Source organism: Pygoscelis adeliae, unplaced genomic scaffold, assembly GCF_000699105.1.
Source record: "Pygoscelis adeliae isolate BGI_AS28 unplaced genomic scaffold, ASM69910v1 Scaffold245, whole genome shotgun sequence".
NCBI lineage: Eukaryota > Metazoa > Chordata > Aves > Sphenisciformes > Spheniscidae > Pygoscelis > Pygoscelis adeliae.
Window position 1 is genome coordinate 1,299,978 of NW_008824766.1, and position 5,672 is coordinate 1,305,649.

Consider the following 5,672-nt stretch of genomic DNA (forward strand, 5'->3'; position numbering starts at 1 on the left):
TTAATTTCACTGGTTAATGCAGCAAGGCAGCAGAGCGCTGTAGAGTTAAATGAGTATATATGCATGTGGTCAGCAAGTAAAATATAGCTTAAGAATGATTTCTGTCTCCTAAGCAAGAGTGTGTGTTAAAGAGGCTGTGTAATGTATGGATATATTTCTCTCAAATGTTAATATTTAACTCTGTTTTGTTAGGGACCTGAAGAAGTTTAGCTGCTGTAACTGGATGAAGGTTCAGTGTCTGGTTTTTCCTGTTATTCTTTATTTTTCCTTAGTGTGAAGTTTTTAATCTGTCTGGTATTGCAGCTGGCTGCTTCTCTTTTATTTTTTTTCTTTTTTTTTCTTTTCCCTCCTCCCCCTCTTCCTTTCTCTTTCCTGAAAGGAAACTGCAGTTCATCCAGACAGTCAGGGGCGTGGGGGGAACCTGGAAGATGCTCTGCTTCCTGTTTTATTCATGGCAGCTAAAACCATGCTGGGGAATCTGGAGCGGAGATCCACCGTCCTGCATTCCTCTTGTCATTTGGAGCATGTAACACATATAGAGTGCTTTTAATGCTGCTCCGGGGGTTGCGTAGCAGCCAGTCCCGTGCCTCGGACAGAAAGCACTGCGCTTCGTCCTTTTACTTGGGAAGGGGCATTGGTGAAACACGGTTTATCGTTCCTGCTGCTGTAACTGATGCCTGTACGTTCTTGGCTAACTGGTGTTTTTAGGCTGATTCGAACCTGTTGTTATCATACTCTCCCTGTTTTAAATTGAAGACCTTTGTTAGAAAGTTAAATCTCTTGGTTTTCTTTTGCCCTTTTAAATAGGGAGTAATACTCAGTGGAGGTTTGGTTTTCCAGAGATACAGATTTGCAGCAGGTCCTCGAGGTGCGAAACTGGCTTGATTGTTCTGGGCAGGGAAAGATACTTGGCTTAGTTTGCAGGAGGATGGGAGGCGAGCTGAAAAGCACTCAGCCACAAAAGGTGATGAAGGGACTGGTGGAGTGTATTCCTGCAGATGGGATGTGTCGGGAGTTTGCAGATTTTCGCTGCATTTTAATCCTTGTTGTTGCAACAAGCTACTTGAATTACTGCAGCTTTTGGGGTCAGGGCCCCGCTGGGCTGGGCTTGGTACTGGTGCAAAGAAAAGAACTGATGTCCTAAAGAGTGTACAGTCTGAATGGGCGGTGTAGGTGATGGGTTGGAAAACAGGGCACCGGGGAGGCGTATGGAGCTGTTGCAGCATGTGAAGCCTCAGCCCATCAACTCGCCAAGGAGCCACCCATCCTCTGTCGTGCGTGGTGGTGCAAAGCCGTGGAGGGCAGCAAGCCGGTGGTCTTTGTTGCTCCTCGTGTGCTGTGCTTTGCCTTTGCAAGCGTGGCCCTGTGCGACGGGCGATGCCTCCTCCCCACGCAGTGCTTCCCTGCCTCAGTCGTGCCCTGGATCAGCCCCTGCTTCTGGTGGCACTTCGATGTGGTGCATCCAGGCTTTGCCAGCTGCTTGTGGCCAGGCTTGATGTTTTGGGGACAGCATGGCAGGACTGGAAATGATGATGTTCTGTTCCCCTCGCAGTTTCCCCCCCGCTTTCCCGCTTGCCAGGGCAGGCTGCTTGTTGGAAGACAAGGATGAGCAGTGCCTGCGTGCCGTAACCTGAAGCACAGGGCAGTGCTATTCTGACACGCTGGGGGAAGCACACTGGGGCTGTTAATCTTCACGTGCCGATCCTTCTCTGGGCAACATCTCATCACTGCAAGGATGTGACTTGAGAGCTGGATGGTCTGTGAAGGATGAGCTCCCCAAGTGCTGCCTGTGTCCCCCCGATGGGTGCTGGGCAGGGCCGGGGGAGCTCTGGAGGATGGAGGATGCTTATGGCTGGGACCGCAGGCTGCCAGGGCTCTCTGGTATTTCTCCAGGAGCTGGGCAGATGCAGTGATCACTGATGCTAACCAGGATTCACAGCGGATTTTCTTCTGCTCCAGGAACAGAGCCATTAAGGGGTGACCTGTAAATTAATACAGCTGTCTAAAGATTTTTCCTCCTGCAGCCTGGCACCCTGTAAACGCTCAACTCCCAGAAACCTTCCATGACGCTGGACCTCGAGCGTGCTCAGAGATCTCCATGCCTGCCTTTCTTAAGCTTCTCTCAATCACTTCTAATAATGATCTATTAAACGCAGAGGATTTGCTTTAGCTCCCGTGTAAGGAGGATTGGTTTGCAGCCCATCCTTCATCCCAGCTGTTGCACCGATTGATCCAGGGCTGGCACTGCACAGGACGTGGCGAAATGGTGACACCGTCACTGTGTGACTTGGGTGCTGCGAGGGGATTTAGCGTGCTCTAAGGGCTGGGTGTACGTGCCCCACAGCAGGTAAGCTGCCCCAGATAGCATGGGGCTAGCACACGTGGGCATGGAAGGGATGAAGGCAGACAAGATTACAAGCCTAGATGGCTCTACACATCTGATACTTTGCATTTCTGTAGGCAAAGCTTTCAGAGCCCTTAAACACTAAATTGTGCCCACAGCCTGAGGAAGGCGGTTTTATCCTGGTGTGCAGGTGTAGAAACTGAGGCACCGTGTGGCAAATTTGGGAGAAGTGCAAATCTCTGGGTTCCACGTGATAGTTCATGCTCAGCTCCTGCAGACAGGTGGGCGCTTTGCAGCCTCGTGCTGAGTGGTACTGTGAAACTCATCCCTCTTACTCTAATAAAGTCATACTTTTCTGAGCACTAAATATTTCTGCATCAGTTTCTTAAAGGTAAACCAAGTCGTACTGAGTATTTCATAAAGTTGATACACGTTGCTGGTGTGTGACATGATCCCAACATATATCGTTACTTCAGGAATTTCCAGATGGCACCTTACCTAATTGTACCACTGCTCCTTCCTAGGATCTGAGCGGAGTGCAGGCTTTTAAGAAATGTCTGTTGTTATTAGCTTTATAATACACATTCTTGTGTAACAGCTGTTGCAAGCAGCAGGAGGTCTCACTCGCAGCCCAATTCTTCAGTCAACTTTGGGGGGGGGGGGATTTGCTCCTGTGAACTGGGTATTTGCATTTGGGATGAGATCTCGCAAATGACAAAAACTTGTTTACCTTCAGTGAGCGTGTCGGTTCAAGGATTCGCGTGCCTGGGAGGAGGAAACAAGTTGCTCTTATTGCTTTACCACTGTCTTCTAATAGTTAACTGTGCTTATTGCTTGACGTGGGGGGGATGACTACGTTTTAAAGAAACATCAGGTTTCGAAAGCCTGGCTGCCTGCGGTGGGGAGGAATGAAGTCCTTGTGCTGTGCTGTCTCACACCCCTACTGTGAAAATATCACAGGACGAGTTCCAGCGGAGCTGCCCATTTTTGGCAGCCACTTCCCTCCTACATTCTTGTTCTTCAGGTAAATCCCTCTTCAACTCCGTTAGCCGTTACCCTTTCCTCCCTGAAAAGTCATTATCATCCCTTGAAATTAAGGAAAAGACAGGAGGAGGGAATAAATGGATGTTAAGAAGTAGAAAACAATCAATTAAATAGTACATAGCATGTAATTTTCCTTGGAAACTTACCATGAAATTGAGGAGCACTTTAACAACTAGTAATTTAAATTGCATTTGAACACTGCTAATGGGTTGTTTGCATGGGAATTTCGGTCATTTCACAGCAGGTCATTGTCTTTAGTACCCCTTCATTCAGTTTAAAAATAAATAAATAAATTAAAATCTCATAATGAGGAAGATGCTGTAGACAACTGGTCCAACGGTTGCTAGTAAAAGGTGGTACCATGGAAATTTTGCAAGGCCCCATTACATTCAGCATCATTCAGAGCATTTACATCCTTAGCATCAGCTCTTCCAGTGTTAAATTCACGGGAATTTGGCATTTTTTATCTAAAAAAGCTTATTGCTAAAAGGTAGGAAAGTAACATCCCTGTTGCACTCACAAACATGATGGAGGCGAGGTGGCTGAAGGGGCTCCTCCAGGTTCATGGGGTTTGCAGCCATGGGACTGATCTGGGAACGCAGCCCACAGCTCCGTCTTCATCACCTCAAACGAATCATAACAATGTTTGGGATCTGATCCTGGCTCGCTCCATCCGAAGAGGAGCAACGGAGAGGTGCTGATCAGCTGTAGCTGCGGGATATTTTTACTTAACTTATTAGTCTTGTTTTTCCAGTGTTTAGTGCTCTCCTCCACCACTATTTTACTTATAAAATGCCAGCGATTTTCAGCAAAAGGCAGTATCAGCCTAATCATGTGCTATTTTGCCACTGATTGCACTGGGAACAGACTCTATAGGAAGGCAAACGCAAGTAACTTGTCTCCTGTTGCTGAATGAACATCCCATTTTCAGAGCAGGGTTTTTGCAAATCCGTGGGCACGCTTAGCATATGGAAGGGGGTTCCAGTATCAAAACAAATCTGGCCTCCTGTTTCTGGATGTGTAGGTTGTTTCTTAGAAGATGGAACCTTTAAAATCTGTCCCTGCAAACATGGCTGTTAAATCCTGCTATTTCTAGAGACGCGAGGCAGCTGTCTGCACTGAGATAAGCTATAAAAAGGCAATATTTTCCAAAAATGGCTTTTTTAGCTATACCTGCCAGACAGCTTGGCCGGCGGGAGTTCACCAGGAGCGTCGCCGCTGCTGCCCTTTTATGCACAGGGTGCTGAGCAATGTAAAAACTTCTGGGCAAGTCTCCAGGGGCAGCGTTAACCACCAGCTCTTCAATCTCTCTTTTGTGAAATGCTGCTATGCAGAAAAGTGCATTCAGCGCAAAGGAAGGTGTGCTTGTTGGTTTGATTTTTCTTACGTGATCTCCTGTTGTTTTCTAGGCGATTGTTTTGTCCTCAACTTTTGTTCTTAATTTTCATTGTGTTTTTCTTGTTGCCAACTCGGTGACCATCTCTTTTAATCACAGGGTGGTTTGAATGCCCCCCTCCCCACCAGATTATTTACTTAAAGGCATTGCTCTGTAGTCTGAGGATAGCTGGTGAGTTCAGATGAAACCAATGACAAAAATTGTAATTTTTCCTAAGGGTCTGGATGAGGTTTCTCATAGCATAACAGTGTTATCGCTTATACTTCCTGACGCACGCGCTACCCGCAGTGCTTTGTTAGTTATCAGCTAATTCTCTGCCGAGATGTATGAGCGTAAGAAAGCTACATCAGATAATCTCGTAGAGGCTGTTAAGACTGTAGGGACAGAGAAGGACGTGTGTTTTGAGCATGCTCCCAGTGGAGAATTTCTGAAAGCTGGGAGAGCACTGGAGGTGGGTGTTTCAAAGTGACTGAGGCGATGCCCTCGTGTAGGCGAGGGGCTGGTGTGTAGGGGGAGGCAGGGGGTGAAGTCCACGTGGTGGAGGAGTGCAGGGGGCCAGAGAGCAGCAACTTTGGGCGTTAGGAAACCCCAGACAACTCAGGTTCTCATGACATAAGGAACAGCTGATAGCATCAACTCTGTGAACTGTCTAACAAGTATACTTGCCCTCTTCTTTTAAAATTTTTTTTGGTTGAATGAGCATTTTGTCACATTGATTCCTGAGAAGTGCTACTCTCTCTATGCAAATCCCGCATCACTCATGGGCGTTGTTGCCAAACAGCCAGCCGCTTCAATGCATTGGCTCAGCCCTGACATGGACAGGGGTTTTTGCCTTCACTGTTGGTTTTTTTCCCTGGGAGCATGGGCTGCCTCTTAGTCACCTCTTGA

At 47.4% G+C, this 5,672-nt stretch overlaps 1 long non-coding RNA gene across 2 annotated transcripts in view; it reads left to right on the forward strand.

Annotated features, from left to right (window-relative positions):
- LOC103916580 overlaps nt 1-2,705 on the forward strand; it is a 26,112-nt gene extending 23,407 nt beyond the window's left edge. For both annotated transcript variants that reach the window (XR_663590.1, XR_663591.1), the window contains one exon: nt 1,553-2,705. This is a non-coding gene — a long non-coding RNA (uncharacterized LOC103916580). The remainder of the gene's footprint in view (nt 1-1,552) is intronic.
- Nucleotides 2,706-5,672: the final 2,967 nt, after the last annotated feature.